Source organism: Cryptomeria japonica, chromosome 7, assembly GCF_030272615.1.
Source record: "Cryptomeria japonica chromosome 7, Sugi_1.0, whole genome shotgun sequence".
NCBI lineage: Eukaryota > Viridiplantae > Streptophyta > Pinopsida > Cupressales > Cupressaceae > Cryptomeria > Cryptomeria japonica.
The window spans coordinates 49548046-49560910 of NC_081411.1; the positions used below are offsets into that span (position 1 = coordinate 49548046).

A 12865-nucleotide genomic window follows, 5' to 3' on the forward strand; every position below is an offset into this window, starting at 1 on the left:
ACAACCTTCTTATGTTACAAGAAGTAATATTAATTAGATTTGCAATTATTAAATAATTGCTTCCACAATATTAAATGAATTCCTTAATGGTGTATTATGGTGCCAACATCCATGTTTTATCATTTTAGCTACCATCCCTAGAGCTTCATCGACTCTTTCTACATTGCAGAGACCATCAATTAGGGTGTCATATGCAACAATATTTGGAGAGCACTGACCATTTCTTGTTCTTTCTACTAACATGAGAGCTTCATCTTCCCTATCTATCTTGTGTAGACCATTTATTGTATCTTTTTAGATAGCAATACCAAAGCCTCATCTACTCTCCCTTTCTTGCACATTCCACTAATCAGGATGGTGTAAGTAGCAATATCTGGAAAACAATGAGTATGTTTCATTCTTGCTACTAATTTGAGAGCTTTATCTTCCCTATCAGCCTTGTAGAAACCGCTAATAAGGGCATTGTACGTTAAAGTAACAGGAGAAATACCATCTTATATCATTTCAGCTACCAATATCAATGCTTCATCTATTCTACCTTTCTTGCAGATTCCATTAATCAGGGTATCATATGTAACAATATCTGGAGAACACTGACCATGTCTCATCCTTGCTAGTAACATGAGAGCTTCATCTTCTCTATCAACGTTGCAGAGACCATGAATATAGGTATTGTATGTAAACTGTTATGAGAAAAACCATATCGTATCATTTCAGATATCAATGGCAAAGCTTCACCTACTCTCCCTTTCTTGCAGATCCCATCAATCAGGGTGTTGTATGTAACAGTATTTGGAAAACAGTGAGCATGTCTCATTCTTGCTACTAGTTCAAGAGCTTCATCTTCCCTATCTGCTTTGAAGAGACCATTAATAAGGGCACTATATGTCCAAATACCAGGAGACGGGCCATCTTTTATCATTTCAGCAACCAATACCAAAGCTTCGTCTATTCTACCTTTTTAACAGATTCCATTAATCAAGGTGTTGTATGTAACAATATTAGTAAAACAACGATAATTTTTCATTCTTGCTACTAATTTGAGAGCTTCATCTTCCCTATCCATATTGCAGAGACCATTTATTAGGGTATTATATGTAATAACATTAGGGGAAAGGCCAGTTTCTATCATTTCAAATACCAATACCAAAGCTTCATCTACTCTCACTTTCTTACAGATTCCACCAATCAGGGTGTTGTATGTAATAATATTTGGAGAACAATGGCCATATCTCATTTTTCCTACCAAACTGAGAGCTTCATCTTCCATATCAACATTGTAAAGACCATTGATAAGGGTATTATATGTGATAATATCAGTAGATGGGCCATTTTGTATCATTTCAGCTACCAATACTAAAGCCTCATTTATTCTCCCTTTCTTGCAGAGTCCATCTATAAGAGCACTATATGTAACAATATCTGGAGAGCAATGAATATTTCTCATTCTTGCTACTACTTTCAGAGCTTCATTTACTTTATCCACATTGCATAGACCATTAATAAGAGTACTATATGTAATAACATGATCCAGGTGGATCTACCACTGAAAATTGAAGTGTTCCAAAAATCTCTCAAAAATAGCACCAGATTGAAGAGCTCATCAAAATGAACCTAATGCAACTTGGGTAAAACCAAGTAAAAAGGTGAAAATTTGATCGTGACAAATCGAGTCAAGTTTGGTGACATTATGAAGATATCATCACCACGATTCCAACGACACTTATCGTCAAAATCGGAGCTAATATGCATAAGTTGTAGCTGGTCAAAGATTGGTCAAAAGTTTGACAAAGTGCTGACGTGGCACCTCAAGGCAACAGGTATACAAAATTCTCTACTGGGTTTGGAACCCATCACGTCTAACTTTATAACCCCTTAATTGACCATCACACCATATGCTTGCGTTGAACACATAGGGGGCACATAGATTTGTAATTTGTCTTTTACTCCATATAAGACTAGGGATAAGACAAAAAGTGGGAAGTTGTAAGCTTTGAACCCACAACCTTCTCCCAACGTCAAAGCCTTAAAGCGCCTTTCCCATAACAAATGTGCCGCCCATGCCGTTTGGATAGTAAAGTATGCTTACGTTGTTTTAACATTGTTCACGGTTTTATTTTCAAAGAAATCACCAAATGGAGGAAGCGGGACCGGCGGGGATGGAACCCTTGACCGCTGGTTTCTCAAAATCATCAATGATCGTTGCACTATTTTTGGTCCACGCAAGTATTTCGGGATTATTTATATTTATCCTGATCCAAACTCCGTCATTCCCTAATTTAATGGGATCTTTAAATTTAAATAGCCCGAATTTAAATTGTTGTTGAGAACCCAAAAATTGTAAAGGATTATAATCGGATTTAAGTTCTTTTAAGGGTTATTTTTGGCGGATTTGTTTATATCAAAGATTTTTATGGGATAGATTTTATCTTATCAAGATAAAAAAGTTATCTCATAATTAATTGGGAAGTCTATTTTGGCACAATTTGGGTATAAAAAGGGGGCTTGGCATTTGATTCAGGGGGTTAAAAAAAAGAAGAAAGTGAGAGTTTCTCTTATGAGAAGAATTCTTGTAGGAGATGGATTATGATGTAATAATGCTCGATCTTTGTAGTAAAGACTTTTAGGAAAAGTCTTTTCTTGCTCTTTTAGAAACCAGACTTGCGGCTTTGAGAGCTTGTATGCAAGGTGGTTCGAGTAAGGATTTTGTATGACGACTTTGTGGATGGACTACAAGATGTTGTAATCAACTTTTGGAGCATTATTAATATATCGGTCACTCAGTTGAGCTAGACCCGGAGATGTAGTCCGCTCAGATCGGACGAACTCCGTAATCAAATTGGTTCTTCTCTCTCTCTTTCTCTGTTTCGTGTGCTTTAATGTGCTTTTAGTTTTACTTAACTATCATTAAGTTCTTTATTCCGCATTGAACTAAATCGAAGTGGTTAAGTAAATTGGCATAGAGTCAGTGTTTTAACACATTGCACTAGCACATCGGGGGTTTTTTAGAATATTTAGTTCTCTGTAATTACATTTCTTCTGGTTCCTGTCATCTTAATGTTTAATGTATTTTCAGTTAAACATTAGGCATTAAGCATCTGTACACTTTGATGCAAATTTTCACTTAGTATATAATTGCCTAGATCCTTAAGCTCAGATCAAGTTGGTTTCTAAAAGAGCAAGAAAAGACTTTTCCTAAAAGGCTTTACTACAAAGATCGAGCATTATTACATCATAATCCATCTCCTACAAGAATTCTTCTCATAAGGGAAACTCTCACTTTCTTCTTTTGTTTAACCCCCTGAATCAAATGCCAAGCCCCCTTTTTATACCCAAAATTGTGCCAAAATAGACTTCCCAATTAATTATGAGATAACTCTTTTATCTTGATAAGATAAAATCTATCCCATAAAAATCTTTGATATAAACAAATCCGCCAAAAATAACCCTTAAAAGAACTTAAATCCGATTATAATCCTTTACAATTTTTGGGTTCTCAACAACAATTTAAATTCGGGCTATTTAAGTTTAAAGATCCCATTAAATTAGGGAATGACAGAGTTTGGATCAGGATAAATATAAATAATCCCGAAATACTTGCGTGGACCAAAAATAGTGCAACGATCATTGATGATTTTGAGAAACCAGGGGTCAAGGGTTCCATCCCCGCCGGTCCCGCTTCCTCCATTTGGTGATTTCTTTGAAAATAAAACCGTGAACAATGTTAAAACAATGTAAGCATACCATACTATCTAAACGGCATGGGCGGCACATTTGTTATGGGAAAGGCGCTTAAGGCTTTGACGTTGGGAGAAGGTTGTGGGTTCAAAGCTTATAACTTCCCACTTTTTGTCTTATCCCTATTTTGTCTTATATGGAGTAAAAGACAAATTACAAATCTATGTGCCCCCTATAAGCTCATGCCTATGGTGTGATGGTCAATTAAGGGGTTATAAAGTTAGAGGTGATGGGTTCCAAACCCACTAGAGAGTTTTGTATACCTGTTGCCTTGAGGTGCCACGTCAGCACTTTGTCAAACTTTTGACCAATCTTTGACCGGCTACAACTTATGCATATTAGCTCCGATTTTGACGAAATAAGTGTCGTTGGAATCGTGGTGATGAGATCTTCATAATGTCACCAAACTTGACTCGATTTGTCACGATCAAATTTTCACCTTTTTACTTGGTTTTATCCAAGTTGCATTAGGTTCATTTTGATGAGCTCTTCAATCTGGTGCTATTTTTGAGAGATTTTTGGAACACTTCAATTTTCAGTGGTAGATCCACCTGGATCAAATCTCCCCACTAAAAAGGCTTTTGGTCCTCCAAAAACGTATACAGTAGAACCTTTATCTCCCTTATCGCGGATCTCAACAATGTTGCCACCTTCGAAGCTTCACTGCAATGCTACTGCTAGCTCCACCTACGACAACTGATTCTGCTTCTGGTCTTGGTCCAATTCAGCCATGCCTCGATACTGTCCATTTTGCCTTCTCAAGGTCTTACACTTTGACAATATCAGGAAAGCATTCAATGCCATATTTACCCTCGAGGGGACTTTTACTTTGGCCACACTAGGACTTATATAGAAAAAGGAATGCAATTCAAATGAAACTTGATAAAAAGAAAACCATGAAGTAAGAAGAAAAATTGAGCATGGTAAACCTGTCACTCAATGCTTCTGACGATGGTAGTTCACGTCTGCATTCCAGCCTAATCACTTTTCATGCTCCTCCTTCCTTGCAAATTGCACGAGCGATGGTAACAAAGCCTCAGCTTGAAACATTCCTTCACCTTTGTACTTCGGAAAAGCTGACTAAAGGCATCACCATAAAGCTCCAAATAGTTGCATATGCATCAAGGTCATGGTAAAGACCTGAAGGAACATTGGTCACCAACTGACCATCTTTAACTGAGTCATAAAGCGAAGAACTTTAAAGGCATTAGTTAGCCATTCTCTGCAGCTCGGAATCACAATAGCTGTAACAGGTGCTTCTTCTGAGGAGCCTCGCACCAAACAAATTCTGTAATAAGAAGTTCAAAGTATTTTCCTTTCTGGATTACAAGAGATATGACTTTTAAAAGCCGTAAAAAAATCTCAACCCTAGGATTATACAACTTCATTACATACAATTTTATTTAGAGTCATATACTCAAAAACATACTAGCTTACTATCAACAATTACCCTATAAAGGTAATACCCAAAAAGCTGATGTCGCTAGTTAGCAGAAAACTGTTCCCAATTCTTACAGAGTTGTTCAACGGAACCTCCCTTCTTGGGTTTCTCACTGCTTTGTTGCGCTTCCACTAGGACTGCTTCAGGAGTGGTGGAGACTATTGGTGCTGACTGTGCCCTAGTCTCTTGCCTGGTGGTATTGGGTGCCACCTTGATCCCTTCCCTGTCTGCTTTGGGCTGACTGGATTCTGCAACGAACTTAGGGAAGTGTTGAAGTTCTGGGTGCAACTTCCAACACTTCTCTATCCAATGGCCGCTTATCTGGCAATGGTTACAGAAGTTCTGGATCTTTCCATGTGTCTTGACCTTCTTCTTCATAGAAGACTCAGCCTCAACATGGTCCAGAGAATTTGTCTTCAACAAGGCTTCAGAGTTCTTGTCAGTTTCTCCAAATCCCAATCCTAGCTTTCGAGGCCTCTGTTTTGCCTCAAAAGGATGGGTCATGCCCTGCTCACGGATGCCCAGGCCTTTGCCACTGTATCCCATCTTGGACATTAGTTTCCCACCAATGCCCTTTGTGTGCTTCTCAAAGCTTCCAGTGGAGTGATGTTCAGGTTCCTGCTTCTGTTCTGATGCAGAAGATGCCTCTATCCAACCACTGTGGTTGGTAGGTGCTTGGAACTGTCTCAGGTACTCCAGTTGTTCACAAAAAGCACAGTGGCTCACATCCTCCTTTGAGCCATAATTAGCCCATCTGCCATGGCCACAAGGGAATTCTTTCTTCGGCAAAGACTTCACAACTGATGATGCAGACATTCTTCCAGGTGGAGTGAGTGGAGAGTATGAGGAACTTCCAGGTGGGGTGAGTGGAGAGTATGAGGAACTTCCTTCTACTCGTGGGCTTGGTGCATACATGCCCACACTCTCCGAACGAAGAGGACTCCTTCCAATGTTCTCCCTACTCCTTCCAATGTTCTCCCTTTGAAACATCTCATGCAAGCTCTGCTTTTCTCGATTGGCTTCTTCTAGAAGCCTTTGAAGATTTGCATTCTCCAGTCGAAGTTGATGATTGGCTTCTTCCAATTCCTGGATTCTATCATCTTCTTCTTGATAGTCTTGAATGAGTAATTCCACTTTCTCTGTGATAGATTGAATACTTGCCATCATAGATGGAGTTAACTCCTCCCTTTCTGGTGTCATTGTGAAAAATACACCGGCAATCACTTCGTATACAACTTGCCAAACTAGGCTCTGATACCAAACTTGCATACAAGCTCTCTGAAGCAGCCATAATTAGGAACCAAACCATCTTGTATCATTTCAGCTACCAATACCAAAGCTTCATCTACTCTCCCTTCCTTGCGGATTCCGTCTATAAGGGTGCTATATGTAACAATATTTGGAAAACAACAAGCATACCTCATTCTGTGCAAGAGCTCATTTGCTTCTTCACTTCGACCCCACTTACATAAGGCCTTCATCAGGGTACTATAAGTGATGACATCTGGATGAACTCCCATCTCTGTCATTTCAGCAAGAAGGGAAAATATTTTACAGAAATCGCCATCATGTCCAAGCCCACGCAAAAGCACACTGAATGTTATGACGTTAACAGAAAGGCCTTTAGCTATGGTTGATCGTAAAACTCCCATGCCTTGCTTTTTTTGCCCGATTTCCAGAGGGTATTTATTAACTGGTCAAGTGTGAAATATCAGATGTGTGCAGAATACAATGTGTCTCCTCCTCGACCTGCTTCTGTTTGTGCGTGTGTAGAGATAATGCGTTGTGTACATTAAGAAATTAGGAATCATCACAAACATATATAAAAACATTAATCTAGCTCAATAACAAAACTAAAATGCAATGATCTATCCTAAAACACACTCAATGAAGACATGAAATCAAAACATTCAATATTAAAAATTATGCAAACCAGATGTAAATTTCAAAGTTCCTTCAATGCGGCTTCATTGTCCTTCTTTCTTCTCCAAATAGCCTTTGTTTGTGGATCTCACCTTCAAGTGCATACACCTAATGTGAAAGCAAGATTGACATTGGCACAAGAATACTTGAAGCTTGATTGACTCAAAAATGGTTATCTGATTATCTGATTATGTGATTCGACAAAGTGATTACCAATTAGTTGGGATTGAAAAAATTCATCCAATTTATAGAGAAATTGGAGAAAAAGATCAAATTAGCATGATTCAATTCGAATGAAAATTGCAAATCAAACATGTCAATTATGACAAATTATGACAAATTATGCACTTTCTATGCAAAATTTGATTGATTGATAATTCATGACAATTTATGACAAATTTCTATGTCAAAATTGATTGATTGTCAATTATGACAAATTATGACAAATTGAAATGTCATTCCCATGGAATTAGGAGATGAAATAGGAGGGAAAATAAATTAGAAATTAAGAAATTAGAAAATTGAAATTGAAGAAAATTAGGAATTAGAAATTGATGAAAAATAGGAAATTAGAAAATTAGATAAATTAATTAATAATTTGTCATTTATTAATTAATTCACAAAAAGAGGAATAATTAGCCAATTAAATGAACATTTAATTGCGATGAGAAGAATTAGGATAAATAAATAATTTATTAATCCTAGAGAGAGAAAATGGCAAATAGGGTTAAATGATTAAATCACAAAACCCTAGAAGATGAATTAGCAATGCGAGAATGACAATTAGGTCTTGACAAGAAATAATTAATGTCGATCATGATTTTGAATTGATAAATGACCAATGCGATAAATGATTTGATTGATTGACAAACTAATCGAGATTGATAAAGAGACCAAATTGATAGGCACCAATTGACAAGGAACAATGACTAATTGATCCAAAATGACATGATTGAGAAGACGACGATGATTGATGACAAATCGATTGCAAAATGACAAAATTGAAAAATGACCACAATCGATGACAAATCGATCGCATGATGATAAGATTGAAAAATGACAACGATCGATGACAAGATGATCGCAAAACGACAAGATTGATAAGAGGACAACGATCGATGACATATCGATCGCATGATGATAAGATTGATTAGAGGACAAAACCCTAATTAGGATTGACGATGTCCAAAATGATACCAAATGAATACGCACATTGATGCGACAGGATAAGATTGACCAAAATCATGACTGAAGATTGTTGTCGACAAGACCAAATTTGAGAACGAGATGATTGAAGAATGTAGAAGAATGACTCGATGCTTGCAAATGATAAAGATCAAGTGCGAATCATAGGAGAAATGTTAATGCGACGCAAAAACCTAAAATGAGGCAATGCGCAAATTTTAAAGTATGACTCCGCAAGCGTTGACCATTTTTAGGTGCCTACATTTTGCCCCTCTTTGAGACAATGCAATTTTAAGCATTGTTTCAAAGAACAATACTAAAAATGCTGTAAAAAGGAAAATCGCGATCGAACCCTAGTTGTTCTCCCCTCCCCAACTCCACTCCAAGGAGAGAGAAAGGAGGTCACTAGGATTGATGGTTTTCACTTAGGAGAGACTTTACATTCAAAAGAGGGGTTGAAACCCACAAGATCCAATCTCACACAATGCAAGATTGGATTTTAAATGAGTTTCAAGGGTTGTGACATCAAGGATACCCTCTTTTGTAAAGAATGTAGATAGAATGATTGAACTAGAGATGCATGTAAAAGTAAGAAAGATTCGCTTGTAGACAGAGATAGGGACACGGGATGAAGCTACGGACCTGAAATTAGTAGTAAAATGTCGAGACGATGTTGTCCTGCAAATTTGAGCGAAAGTTGACGAGACGATGGCGCCCGGAGTGCACACGGTCCTCCGAAAAATCCGTGAAACGAAGGTGGATCTGTTCGTCTCTGCACAAGGATTCCGGATCTTCAATTACAGCCGCGTACCTGCAACCTACACACAAAAAAGAGAGGACGATTGGGGGATTAGGGATTAGGGGTTTGCCTTTAGGTCAAACCCCGGTTTTGGAATTAACCAAGAAATGAGAATGATGTAAATGTAAATGTTTGTAATGTAAACAAGTACTGATACCTTGTTGTAAGAATGTTTGTATTCTTACATGCGAAGGTGTAATGATGTTGTATGCTATATTTTGTAAGTGATCTCCTCTTCAATGGTTGAATCCTTGTCTTTGAATGCAACACCTAGCCTTGAATGGAGACTTAGAATACTCAATTGCTTGAAGGAATGCTTGAATGTTTGAATGTTTGAATATCGCTTCCGCGTCTTACTCTTGCTTCTTTTCTTCCTCCCTTTCTAGGAGAGGAAAAGTAGTTTATATACTTGTTAATTAGGGTTGAGAGACTCATTTTTCTGACCTTAGGCCGACCTAGAAGCATTGTTTTCCGAATTGCAAACTTAAAGACCCGATGCCCAACAAGAGACCGGGCCCAAAATAGGGCCAAGGACCAGGGCGCTGGGCGCCATGGTCTTGGGGGACCATGGTGCTGGGCGCCATGGTCCCACCTCCAGGGACAGCAGGGTGCAAGGAGGATCAAGCCAGGGTGCTGAAAAATGCAGTTTTTGATGTCATGAACAAGTTTCGGGGTCTCCATTCAGGTTCCGTGTTGCATCGCCATCGTGAAGACCCAAATGCAGTCGAAATTGCAAGTGTCGCAATTTTAGGACACTACAAATGCCCCATACAATAATAATGACATATGCATGCCCCCTCGAGGAATTGGCCAGAAACACACTGAAAAGAGGCCAATTGATCGATAAAAATGATAGGATCGAACGGACTGACAATCGAAGATCGGATGCACAAAGGACAAGCAATTTAAGGTGCAAAAGACCGCGACCAACATAAGATGGAGAGGATGCACATCCATCTATGCACTGACAAAGATCTATAAATGAGACCAAGAGGGTGAAAATTGCTCATTTGCACTAGCCAAAGAGGAGAATTTGTTGCTCTGGACAAGGACACTTGCAGAGAGATGGCGAACATTCCAATGGCAGATCACCTCAGAGAATGTGTACGCACTTACAGATGACCGGACGATGCAGGAGCAGCGGTATGGATCTCAAAAACCCATGTTTTCAATTTCATGAATTTTGATCGATTGCAGGACATTGCGGGGCCCACAGGGGATGCAGAAACTAACTTCTGTGCCTATGTAGGGTGAATCTTGCACTTGTGTCATGTCTTCTATGCTTGTGTAAGGGTACACAAGTGCAAGTTATGTGACACAGGTGCAGGAGTTAAGACACAGGTGCAATTGTGCATTTATGACTCAATTTTGGGTCGAAATTGTATGCAAATGATCCGATAAGGGGGGGATAAGGGTATGATAGGGTAAAATAGATAAAGAACACTCTGATTTGGCCATGAAACAAAGAAATGTAGCCCATAGGAGCAAACCCTAATACTGAAAAAATTGTGCCCCAATTGTGATGCAGAGTCGACAATATCCGTTGATCATGCGGGAGAACCGACCAGACTATTTCATGCTACGACATAGACTCAGGAGCATGGACAGAGATATCTTAGCAGGACTTGGGATATATTATATCACATTCATGCCCGAAATTAGGGCAAACACCGGATTGCTTACCGCATTGGTAGAGCGATGGCATTCAGAGACTTCCTCATTCCATTTGGCAACTGGAGAGGCGACAGTGACATTAGAGGATGTATGGCGCATCCTCCACATTCCGATACATGGGGAGATGATAGAGTATGACCCAGTGACAGGGAGAGATGCTTTGTGAAGACTATTCGAGTGTGATGCAGATGACCTTGAGATCGTAGAGAGGGAGATCCGCTGGGAGACCATGGCAGTGGAGTATGATCAGCGATATGTGGTGATAGCAGTGGTGATAGCATGCTTGTTAGTAGGGGACAAACGAGGACATGGATTCCCTATTGGATGGGGAAGAGTGCTAGAGCGGATGGTGATAGAAGGGATGGTGTACGCATGGGGACCATGTGTGCTTGCTATACTATATTTTCAGCTGCATCAGATAGCATATCAGGGAGTGCAGACTCTGAGCTGTGGAGTCACATTGCTACAGGTATGGGCATTTGAGCACATAGCCATATGTTGACCGATTACAGAGAGACAGGTAGTACCACACTGACCATATGTATACTGCTATGGGGGAGCACTGAGATAGGGTCCATTTGGATACATATTGTATTGGCGACACGAGCTAGACAGATTGAGAGAGTTCACATGGAGGCCATATCGTGATTGCCCTGGATGGTCAGATGATCATGAGGAGCTACCATATTGTAAACAGGAGAGATACCTGATTAGGCGACCAGTGAATCGCCAGAGAGTGATTGAGATGTACCTGCCAGAGAGAGTCAGACGACAGTTTGGAGAGAGGCAGGATGTACCTAGGAGGACTGCACAGTTTGCCCAATCTCACAGAGAGATGAGTCAGTGGGGGAGTATGATTCAGCCACACATAGCATATGCCAACTTTGGACAGCTACAACAGAGACAATGGGATTGGAGGTCAGATGTGGTGGATGTCAGGATGACAAAGAAGTATGAGAGATGGTTTGCACGACGACAGCCAGTGCCACTGACTGATCCTGATATTCCAGTACCGAGGAGATAGGAGAACTTTCCACTCACAGGAGAGGAGGGAGATGAGGATGACGAGGAGGATGAGGGTGACGATGAGGAGGAGGGGGATGACGATGACGGAGATGATGGTGAGGATGACGATGATGAGCCAGACTTAGCTGATCAGAAGACATTGCAGGATATTCCCATAGAGCCGGAGACAGCTAGGACAGAGGAGATGGAGATGTGTAGGGCTACCATAGCGAGTCAGCAGGATCTCATTGCGACATTGGAGAGATAGTAGGATCAATTCAGAGCAAAGATAGCCAGACTCACAGTGGCTCGAGATACAACAATAGCTCAGGCACAGCGAGAGGAACCGAGAGTCACTGAGTTCATTGGGTCGATTAGAGATGCCAGTGCACGTGAGATGGCACAGATGCTGGTTGAAACCGAAGAGGAGATACGCCATTGGAGGACACTATATGAGGGTGTCGTTCCACCAGAGCAGAGGGCAGCTTCATATCGGGCACGATCGAGGACAGAGAGCAGGGCACACTCTCGGAGGTCATTGAGCAGCATGGGGGTGAGTGGACCTATGAGACCACCACAGCCAGGACCAGGGGCAGGAGGGACATCATCCATGAGACATGGCAGGGATGAGGAGGACAGAGGGAGCACCTAGTGATAGAGGCATGTACTCCTTTATGACAGACAGATGACATATGTAGTGTGATATTATGTAGTCAGCCTGCGGGCCATACTTAGGACAGACAGTCCAATTTTGTACTCTGATATTATTGTGATATGTGATATGATATGCATCGATATGAAATGTGATGCAATGTGTTATGATTTGTAGTTATTTTTCATGTATGGATGACTTATGCACTATTTGTGAACATGTATGGATATATTTTTATGTATTTTTGATGCATTTAAAATATGGAATAGATAAAATGCTTGATATGATGCTTGATGTGATGCAAATGTACTAACCAATGAATGCAGGATGCAACGTATGTGTTTTGGGGAAATCTGAGCACTAGACCGAACTGACTATCCAAACTGACGGAAGAAATGTTAGTAAGAAGAAATGAGACAGAGGACAGTTAGAGACGAAGAAAAACTTG

At 40.1% G+C, this 12865-nt stretch overlaps 1 pseudogene; it reads right to left on the minus strand.

Annotated features, from left to right (window-relative positions):
• Positions 1-464: 464 nt before the first annotated feature.
• The window catches only part of LOC131046509 (uncharacterized), a 60872-nt pseudogene continuing 48471 nt past the window's right edge, over positions 465-12865 (minus strand).